Below are 11,176 nucleotides of genomic sequence, written 5' to 3'. Positions count from 1 at the left end.
AGACACCTGGCCATGCCAAATAATATCTGACCAAAATATTGGCAGAATGGCTCCACTAGCTAATGTGTAGGTGTGCACAACTCCCTGCCTCACATTCGCACCAGCCCCGATCATCAACATCCAATATGCGATTTTTGTCTGATGTAATCTTCTGCTGACAGGTTCCTTCTGTGATACATTGTGGTCATCCACTGGCGTAGAACTCCAGGGTTATGGGGTGGCACTGTCCCATTTTTTCCAGCAAAGCCTTACCTCCTAAATGTGAGCCAAAATAAGCCCCTTCCCTAAGCTGTCCCTGTTGGATACCCTGGCAACCAGAAGAGTGACTAATGCAAATGAGTTTAACATTAACTTGGTAAATAGCGAGTAAGGGGATTGCCCTTCCCAACGTGGGTGGCCTCATCCAGATAGTCTATTTCTTCTCTTGGTGACTCGATACCACAGACCAGGTAGCCCTATAGAAAAAGAGGTTTGGCTTGTGGTTCTGGAAGTGAAAGATCAAGGGTCATCTGGTGATAGTTCCTGGATGGCAAAGTCTCTAGGAAGCACAGAGTGTTGGATGGCGAGGACCTGAGAGCTTATGTGTACTTTCTGGTCTCTCTCCTTTTTCCTATAAAACTACCAGGGATCAATAATAGTCACCAACCTGATGACCTAATCCCAACATTCCTAAGGCTGCCATGTAACACTACCATGAAATAAATTCCACTTCCCATACCTCACAGTAGAAAATAAATTCCAAGACAAATTTAAGATGCAAATCATGGCACAATTGAAGGCCTGCCCAGAACAAAGTCATAGGTCCCTGGAATAAGAGGAAATCCACAGCAGATGACCTGACCTGGCCCACAGCTCTGGCACTTCTGCCAGGCCATTCAGAGTATTCTGGACTTGCCCATCTATATATACATTTCTAGAATAAATCTCTTTCCACATACAGAGCTTTTTCAACCCAATCAAACTTTGTTAGGTTGTAAATATAATAAACTGAAAATGTGTGATACACACCTGACCTACTGACCATTATATCTTAGCCTTTCCTGTCCTAATCAAAACACTCACCTTAGCCTATAGTTGAGGAAAAATTACCACACTGATGGTGTAAGGAGAGGTTGGCAGTTCAAGTTGTGTGTAGAGAAGAAAAGGAAGAACTAGGCATTAGTGTGGGCCAAACCATATCAAGTCCAAAGTCCATCAGGCTGAAGCCCCCAAGCCAAGGATGAACCACATGTCTAAGCACGAATTCTACTCATTCTGTTTCTCTGGAACACTCCCCTGTAAACTTCCCATGATTCTCCACGTACCAACAGTTCAATGACCACAACATGAGCATGTGTGTAGTTTGGAGAATAATGAAAATAGGCTGCCTTGCTCTATCTGACTTAGTGCTCTTCCTAGCCATTGCTGCACCTGTCTGAACTCCCAGCCTCCTTCTCTGCACCCCAACCTATCCTCACTCCTGTTTCTAGAAGAAATGACAGCTTGAGGCTTTCTTCCTCTCTTTCAGTGCAGAGACAAATTCTGAACACAAGAGATTTAAGATCAGTGGTTCTCAATCTTCCTAATGTTTGCAGTCCTCTAATACAGCTCCTCACATTGTGGTAACCCACCCCCAACCATACAATTATTTTGTTGCTATTTCATAAGTGTAATTTTACTATGGTTATGAATCACAATGTAAATATCTCTTGTGCAGAATATCTGATATGCAACCCCTGTTAAAGGGTCTATTCTTAAAGAAGTTATGACCCACAGATTGAAAACCACTGTTCTAGGGCTGGAGAGGTGGCTAGGCTCACAATCAAAACTATAAGATGAAATCTAACATGAGAAGAATCAGAAGAGAGCACCCCAAGCAAGAAGGTCATAGTGTCCTGATGGGGCCTCCCAAACTGCTTCTATGGACAGAAGAGATCCCTGCCGTGCAGGGGAGGCTCACAGGGCATCAGTAGGCTCTCCTGCAACAATGTACCATCTCATCCCACAACTGGAAACATCTTCATACTCTTCTTGCCTTGAGAACTTAGTGGTCCATTAAGGCAGACACTGGTATGGAGAATGTAGGCAGTGTGATGGGTGCATGTCAGTGTGTCAGCTTTCTGCTCCCTGAGGAATGAGGCTCGAAAGGATGTGATAATTAGTTCTGTGCCTGAAGACATTTAAAACCTGGTGCATTTGGGCTCAGAAAAGCAAGCACGTAGCAACAGTGGTGAGAGACCAGGGAAGATAGCACCTGAGTATTGCATGTGATGCTTGTCTTGGACATCTGCTGTTTCCTCCTCCTTGCTGGCCCACCTTACTGCAGAGCTGATGGAGAGAGCTGGCACTCCATGCTCCTCTAGAGAGGGTGCCTGGAGAGCTGTGAATACCTGCCGCCAAGTAAGAGAACCGGGAGGTGTGAACATCTAGGAAGAGATTTGGCTCAACAGCACAAGAGCGATAAAGCCCAGAAACAGCTCCAGCTCTCCCCAGTGCCAATGGCTGTAGTCCTAATGGGTGCCCTACAGAGGGACAAGGGGCAAGGAGACAGATTGTACTTAGGAGACCCGCTGAAGACGGTATTACCATGTTCTAAGCTTCCTCCTGATTCCTGCAGAACAGCCCGGGTTGTCTTCCTGTTTGGAAACTGTCTGCTCTGACCCAGAAAACTTCATAGACAATTTCTGTTTCCAGGCCACATGGCTCCAGTCTAGAGTCACACTGCTGGGTGAACCAGAATCACAGTGAGGGAGTATGGCATGAAAAGATGTAGGACTTGAATATTACCTAGGCTCTGGGCAAGAACAAGCCACCCACCCTGCTCAAGGAATGTCCAACCTCCAGAGATGCAGCCGCCAGCTGGCCTGGTTAATGTAACCTTGATTCAGCCACACTCATCCCTATGAGACCGTATTTGCACAACGTACACAGCAAAGCCATCCTGAACTCTATACAGTGACCCAAGTTACCTTCCCATCTCAGCCAGGTCATCTGGTTCTACCTTTATTTACACCAATAACATTTTATAGAAACCAAATCAGATCAAATAAAAAGTTAACAACAACAAAAGTTGCTGTCCAAACATACTCAAACTATGGACCTAGAATTTAATCTAAGGTGTAGTAAGAAAGAGAAGTCACTCTACTTTTCTAGACCTCAGTTTCCCTTATGGTGATATAACGTGATACAGGATTTGTTGTAAGGTGAAAGGGGCTTATGACTGAAACAGGAAGCACAATACAGGTGTACATGCCTGCATAGTGTCAGGATACTCAGCCCACATCTCCTGACTGCGGGGACCAGCCTTAGAATTCCTGCTGGTGCCCTATAACAGGGTCATTCATTGTATCTGGCCACACCCTGATTCTCCTTTATTGGCATTTTGGCCATTTTTGCCATGCTCCACCCTTTTGGTCAGAAGTGAGGATAAGGGGACAGCTATGTTGTTGCCTTGATCAGCCTATGTGTTCACAGAATTGATTCTAACCCTTTCTCATTGAAATAACAATTGCATTCAGACTTATTTTGTCAGAATCCTACTCTTTGGCACTTTGGCAAAGTCACCATGACAGTATGCATGTGTTTGTGTGCATGTATGTGTGCATGTGTGTATTCGAGCGTAGGCATGTATTCATGTTTGCCTATGTATACATGAGTGTGCATATATGCAAATTGTGTGCATCTGTGTGTACTTCTGTGTTTGTGTACACATGTGTGCATATGTGTTCAGACTTGCTCAATGAATTAATTCTAATTCTAAAAAAGCTCCGAAAACTAAAACCTCAAAGGCATTTTATCACCTTGTAATTTTTCTTATGGCAACTACTGAGGTCCACAGGGAAGTACGGCTTGTCCCCAGCAGCAGCACAGCCTGCAAGGCTTCCCTGGGTGACACGGATATCACCGACAGAAGTAATTGGCACTGGGTGGCACCAATAAAAACAGCAGTCACAATCCTAATGATGCCAAAGTAATTGGATTGAAGCATGAAGTTATTAGATAGAAAAAAAATGCTAACAGTTCTCACTGACCAGAGCACAGCTCCACTAGTCTCCTCTCTGGCACGCTCTGCAGAGGGCAGTCTAGGAAAACACACAGCCCAGAGGCATCTGCCTAGGACTGGAGCTCTACCTCTATGGCTTACTAAGAATGTGACTTTGAAAGTGTCCCATGAGCTGCACTTTGATCCTGGTCCTTGCTTGAAAACCTGAAGTTTTGGAAGGCCCAGTGAGGCTAGTGCACACTGGATATTTTAAACAATAGATATTACCCAGCTTAGTGTCTGGTACAGAGTAAATACTGATGATGGCTCTCTTGCCAAAGTGGGGAGATGTATTAGAAACAAGTTATTGCACTTGTTGCTTGATGCCCCAAAGAAGACAAAGGTCTTCTAATATCTGTGGAAAACAAATAAGACACAGGGTTATGATCAGAGCATCCTCTGTAGGTGGGTGTATGTGAAAGAGATGTAGGGAGAGGGAGAGGGAGAGAGGCAGACAGACAGACAGACACACACACACACAGAGAGAAAGAGAGAGAGAAAGAGAGAGAGAGAGAAAGAGAGAGAGAAAGAGAGAGAGAGAGACTCAGAAGATAGACAGTCTTGCAGAGCTCTGACAGTAGGTGTTTTACCTAGGCTTAAATATTGACTTCACCATTAATCAAATGATAACCATTGGTGGCTAGTCAGTATATATGAATACATTTTCTCTGAGGATTGTGAAAGGATTGGGTACATTTACATATGGACACTATCGAGATTACATCTTAAGTTCTCAGTATCAGTCATCCATGTGGACCCAGGTTATCAAAGTAAGACCTCTGCCTGTGTATGTAAATATTACAGGAACCACTCAGCCCATGGGCTGACACATGAGGACTGCAAGTTTCACGGTGCTGTGGAGCATTAGAGTCACTATGGAGTCAGCTAGAGCAGTTGCTATGTGTATGGAGCCTTATGAGAAAGGCTTGCTGATCTCCTTTCTAAAGCTGTCACACTTTCCACTTCTATCCACAGGTAACTTAAGATGCTAACATGCAGCCCTGGAGAGACTGCTACCTACGCCAGGGGCCACTAAGGGGACTGCTGGTTTATTTCTCATTGCTGGGATAAAATACCCTAACAAAAACAATGTAAGGAGGAACGGGTTGATCTGGGCTTATAGTTCCAATCCACCACATTGGGAAAGACTTGACAACAGGTCGGGGGCAAGGCATGAAGCATGTAGGCAGAAGCAGGAAGCTGGCTGCTCAGGTTGCATCTACACTCGGGAAGTAGGAATGCATATATGCACACCTGGTGTTCAGCTACCTTTCTATATGCTTATACAGCCCAGAGTCCCAAACTACAGAATGGTAACCCCCCCACACACACACACACTTTCAGGTTGGGTCTTCCTACTTCAGTTAAGACAATGGAGACACTCCCCAAACATGTGCATGAGCCAATCTTACATAGATGGTCTCTCATGAAGACCTATTTTCCAGGTGAGTCTAGATTCTGTCAAGTTGACACTACTGTGGATAAGCCAAGGCCAACCATGAGATACAACTCTTAGTGTCTCAGACACACTCCCACCCATGACCTGAGTAACAAGAATACTAGTAGCTCTCAAAACCCATCTTTCAGTCTTCGGAATGAGTAACTGAAGCTCAGGTCCTTAGGCATTGCTAATTAGTGAGCTTAATTATCACATTAACACTTGCCACTGGGATTTTCTTCACTTTTAGTCATCTTTTGTGCTGTTATTCCAATTAATTGTGTTGGAAGACCATGAGCCTGAGCTTCAAAGAATAACGTGGTGATTTTTTGAAGTATGGTGTTTGATCACAGGATTGCCTCAGACAGTTCAGCATCTGGAAAGGAGAGTTGGAATATTATGCAGTCCTTCATGTTTATAAGAACTGGCAATAGAGACCTATTGTATCTACAAGTAAATGTGTTTGTACATACACACACACACACATACATACATACATACATACATACATACATAAAAACATCTGTGGCATATCTGTGGAAAACAAAGAGGAGACAGGGTTTATCATCAAAGAACCTTCCACAGGTGGGTGAATGTGAAAGATATGTAGGGGGAGAGAGAGAGAGAGGGAGAGAAGATTGGGGAAGGAGAGGGGGAGGGGAAGAGGCAGACAGACAGATACATATACACACACAGGAGAGAGAGAGAGAGAGAGAGAGAGAGAGAGAGAGAGAGAGAGAGAGAGAGAGAGAGAGGCATGTTTTTATCTGACATCTTGGTTATCTATCAGAAGTTTTTTTCTATTTATATTCATTTGCTTGGTGCCATACACACCTTTCACTATTTCTCTTTACCCCAAATCCTAAAGTTGAGACTTTTCCCCGATGTCTTCTTGAAGCTCTCTCATGGAACTAGATGGCCATTTTGACAATATGCATACAATGTTACAGCCATGTGTCACATCAGGCTTCTCAGTCCTTCTTGTGCATGGTTGGCAGCTGTTATTTTTCCTCTATCTGTGATAAAACATCAAGATGAAAGTAAGTTAAGGAGGTTTGTTTTGGCTTACAGTCAAGGGTGCAGTCCATCATGGTGGGGAGTCATGGCAACAGGAGCTTGAGGCAAAAATGTCATGTCAGGGAGCAAAGAGATGAATGCTGGTACTCAGCTCACTTCCACTTACATACACAGTTCAAGACCACAACCCAGGAAATGGTGTTGCCTGCATTCCAGGTGTTTCCACTTCATCAATCCCAATCAAAATCCTCTCACAGACATGCCTAGAGGCTAAACCAGTCTTGACAGTTCCACCTAGATGTGTCTGGAGGTTTCTCCCTAAAGTATTCAGGCAACTTGACATCTAATGTTAACCATCACAACAGCCACCCTTCCACCAGAGAACCTTCCAGCTTTGAAGGTTTCACCCCATGAAAGGGACTGAGAATTGCAGGTTCATCTGTAAGTCCCCAGCACTGGCCAGCAAGGCTGAATAAGAGGCTCCCATACGTCTTCAGTGTTGGTCTGAACAGGCTGAGGCACATGGGGAAGGGACTTCACCTACATGGGGAAGAGACGAGGCAGGATGAAGTCTGCGGCTTGGAGCTGGTAAACTCAAATCACAGCACTTGACAGCATGGATGATTATTAATAATTGCCTCGGGGAAGAAGGTACAAAAGAGGCCTGGACGGAAGGAAAGGTCACCCTACGTGTAGGAAACGAGCAAAGCCCAGACCCACAGGAGAAATCTCAGATCCAAATCCCAAAGCCACCTTCACCTGATTTTGGACCCCTGAACCTCCCAGGTGCTTTCCCAATGAGCCATGAGAGGACCTCTGTGTCACCTGACACTCATCTCCTTCCCTCAGAACCTGGCTCATTTGAGGTCAACAGTGTATGGCATCAATTATACAGATCCTCCTCATTGTAAAAACTGAGGTGACATTTGGGTCCCTTCACAGCTGAGAACTCTCAAAGTAATCAAGATGGCTTGGGGAAAGGTGAAGAAACATGAGGGGAGAGAGTGACATTAATACACAAATTCATCTTAAGGCCAACAGCAATAAGTTGCCAAGATTTGATCTTTTTAAGTCTATCAACATATTTTCATACGACCAAATCTAATTGTCTGTCTCTTTGTGAACTGAAGTTCTCAAACATCACCTACTTGGGGGAGGATCCTCTCAAGAGGTGACATCAGCTCTAGGGGTGACATTGGCCAGGATGACATCATCCCTGGGGGTATTAGAGGCCCTGGAAAGGCATCACCCCGGGGGCTACGGTATCAGCTTTGGGCAGGAAATTACTTCTAGGGTTGATATTGCCTGCTGGGATCATCACCTCTCCAGGAAACAACAGCACTGGGAAGGTATCTCCTTTGGAAGTGATTCAGACATAAAGACAGTGACTCAGCCAGACAACAAAAATGCTAGGAAAGGAAAGAGGTGGAAGGGAAAGTGAGAGCAAACAAGCTATTTGAAGGACACTGAGAAGGCTAAGCATTGGGAGATGAAGGCCAGGTGGGAGGAGCTAGATGGACATGCTGGGGAGGGGCCTACAGTGCTGAATAGCTCACACTGACCTGAGGCCTCACTCACCTGAGTGAGGAAGGGTCTGATGCTGAGAAGAGATGAGATATTACCTGTGTTACAGGAGGCAGAAAAGTTAACGTAGGGACAGCAGCAGTCCAGTCCTGGTCCCGACTGGATAAAGACCAGGCATAGAAAGCATAGTACAGGGAGTGGCTAGATCACATTAGCCTTGGAGCAAAGGGGTTTAGATTAGATGACAGGATGGGTTAGGGGGCAAGGGTGAAGGGACCCAAGGTAGACCAGCACCTCTCTGGTTTCTATTTGAAGAACTGGGAGTCGGTGGTGGTGCCCTGTTGGCTAGATGTGCTGGGCACTGTAACTCCAGACGCCAATTATCTATCTGTGCATGTCGAAGCATGTGCTATCCCTCCAAGCCTGATAGCTTATTAATCACTCTGAATCCCATCTCCCTAGGGATAAAATTAGAAGCTCTATTGTGGGGACAAGACTTAGATGGCAAGTAGAAAGGTGACAAATACTTCCTGCCATGCAACAGACGCCTGAGAAAAGTTGTCAGCCTCAGATTCCAGTGAAACCTGCAGCTTACAGAGGGCTGGCCCACACCTGGACACAGCATGCTGCCTTCTGTCAGAGTCATGGCTGCCTGACGGGAGGCCTGGAGAGGTCCTTGAGAGTAAGACACACGCAGCACATTCAACCAATGAAGATGCCTAATGGGCCTGCCTACTCCTGTTTTTGTGAGGGGTTGAGTCCCCCCCCCCAGAGAGCACTTGCAAAAAGAAGAGAGGGGGTTGGTTATGTGACACTGTCGCATTAAAGATGGCTCCAGGGACAGAGTCTCACACAGCGAACTGTCAAAATACAAGTCCTGTGTCATAGTGAAAAGCTAAGAAAAGAAAAAGAAACAAAACAAACAAACACGACTCTAAAAATCAGTTCAGAGTCTGTAAGATCTAGGCGAGAAGCCCTTGTCTCCACTCTGTCGCCAAATAATCTCCACTCTGTCGCCAAATAGTCTCCACCAGACTCTCTCGAGTGTTCCTTAGCTTCAGCTTGCACAACAGAGCACCCGTACAGCAGAGATGACTGGCCTAGGACAGGCTCAGCCTCTAGTATGCAGCTGCCTGGCAGGTCTAGCAGTGTCCAGGTGCTGGAGGACAGTTGGCCCCAAAGGCACAGAATAGAGGATTAGGCAGAGTAAGTAGAGGGTGTCCTGTAAAGGCTGAGGGAACCACAGCAGTGTGTGGTAAGGAAACAACTATCAACCATGCTTGCTCCCTTAGGGACCTGTTAGTTCAGGGGAGCTGCCCCCCAGAAACCCCCAGGGATACCCCCACTGGGACAAGAGCTCCCAGCAAGAGGTGGGCTCTGCAAGCCCTGAGGCTCCAGACAACAGCTGCCAGTGATCAGATTTCATCCTAGCCCAGGAACCCTCTAGCCCTCAGGGGACATTGTGTCGCCTCTCCTGCTTCCAAAGGCAGGTTTGCTTGCCCAAGTTTTTGCTAAGTTGAGATGTCTTTGTTCCCATCTAAGATTTCCACTTTGAATCCCTAGAACAAAATAATAAATATACCCTAAGAGCTCTCTGTTCAGTCAACTCCCACAAATGTCTCTCTTGAGAAAGTTCCCACACAGAGGGTTTCAAAAGATCTTTTACAACAAAGGAGCTATTTGTGTGTGAATGCATGTGACTATGGACATGTGTGTGAGCACATATGTACATGTGCATGAGTGAACATGTACATGTGCCAGTGAACATATACATAAATGTGTGCATGTATGGATGAACATGTATTGTGTATGCATGTACATGTATATGAGGGACTACACATGTACATGTGCATGTGTGTGGGTACAAATGTACATATTGTGATATGTATATGTATATATGTGCATGTGTATATGTGTATGTGTGTATATGTATGTGAGCAGGTGTATGGGTGTACATGTAGATGTGCACAGGTGTACATATATATGTGTATGCATGTATGTGGGTGTATATGTACATATGTGTGTACACACGTGTATGAGTACACATGTGCATGTGTTCTGTGTATATGGATGCACATGTAAGTATGCATGGGTGCACATGTACATGTGTGTCCATGTATGTAGATGTGCATGTGTATGTGAAGAGTACATGTACATATACATGTATATGTGTATGTAAAGGGCAGAGGAGAAGGCACATGTACATGTGGGGAGGTGGTTAGAGGAGATCCTCGAATATCTTTTCATCTGGAGCCACTCTGTCAAGTAGGTTACTTTGTCTGGTCAGTCAATGGGATTCTCCTGTCTCCACTTCCCCAGCCAGGATTACAAGTATATACTACCACACCAGAGAACTCATTGCAGTCGAGATGTACCATGTAAGCCAAGGCTGTAGTCATATAAATGGCTTTGGGCACAGACCTCTGCAAGGCTCTAATTCCGTGAGCAGTTTTAATCTATCCAGAGATACAAGACCTAAAGACCAGTAGCGTAAGGTCCACTGCTTTGATGCCTGAACCCAGGAGGGGCATAGATTCTCAGGGCTACCTTAGATTCTCTGACCAGTGTGGAAGTCCAAGAGGTGTGGAAATCTGAGACCAAGGATCATCTTTTTCCATCTGTACATACAGCAACATAGAGCCCTGCAGAGAAAGGCAACCAAGCAGACTCAAATCAGCAAGAGAGGGAGACAGAACAGCTTGGAAACCATCTGTCCAGGAGTGCCCTACTGTCCACTCCACTCCCAGCTCTGAGTAGCCTGTACTGGCTGCCACTGGGGAACCCATTCACGCGCACATTGACTCCAGCCTTCTTTTCTCAAGGCTTTTCCCAGCCACAAAAGAACTGTTGCATGAATGACATACTTAGTGACATCAGACTGAATAACACTGTATTCAGCACTGAGCTCCACATGCAGCAGGCCAGTGAGTTCCACAATCCTATGCCCTTCTCCTCTCATCCTCTCTTACATCCAAGGAGTCTTAGCATGATGACTACACACCCCCAGGTTAGGATCCAGGTTTCAAACCCAGACTAGCTCAACCTCAAGGCTACACTCTAAACTGCCAATAGTAGCAATGTCCATTGGCAGGTAGGAGCCCAGAAGCAAAGTTTAAAGTAGATAGCAAGCTACCTACCTCAAGCTCTCCTTGACTCTCCACTGAGTATTAACTGAC

The 11,176-nt window shown here is 45.5% G+C and overlaps 1 long non-coding RNA gene across 1 annotated transcript in view; it reads right to left on the bottom strand.

Annotated features, from left to right (window-relative positions):
* Positions 1-2,960: 2,960 nt before the first annotated feature.
* The window catches only part of LOC116080479, a 23,343-nt gene continuing 15,127 nt past the window's right edge, over positions 2,961-11,176 (bottom strand). The window contains exons 3-4 of the long non-coding RNA XR_004114453.1: positions 6,294-6,475; positions 2,961-5,835 (exon numbers count right to left, since the gene is read on the bottom strand). This is a non-coding gene — a long non-coding RNA (uncharacterized LOC116080479). The remainder of the gene's footprint in view (positions 5,836-6,293; positions 6,476-11,176) is intronic.

Source organism: Mastomys coucha, unplaced genomic scaffold, assembly GCF_008632895.1.
Source record: "Mastomys coucha isolate ucsf_1 unplaced genomic scaffold, UCSF_Mcou_1 pScaffold6, whole genome shotgun sequence".
Taxonomy (NCBI): domain Eukaryota; kingdom Metazoa; phylum Chordata; class Mammalia; order Rodentia; family Muridae; genus Mastomys; species Mastomys coucha.
Note: the sequence above shows the minus strand (reverse complement) of the source record. Positions and strands in the feature narration are given on the sequence as shown.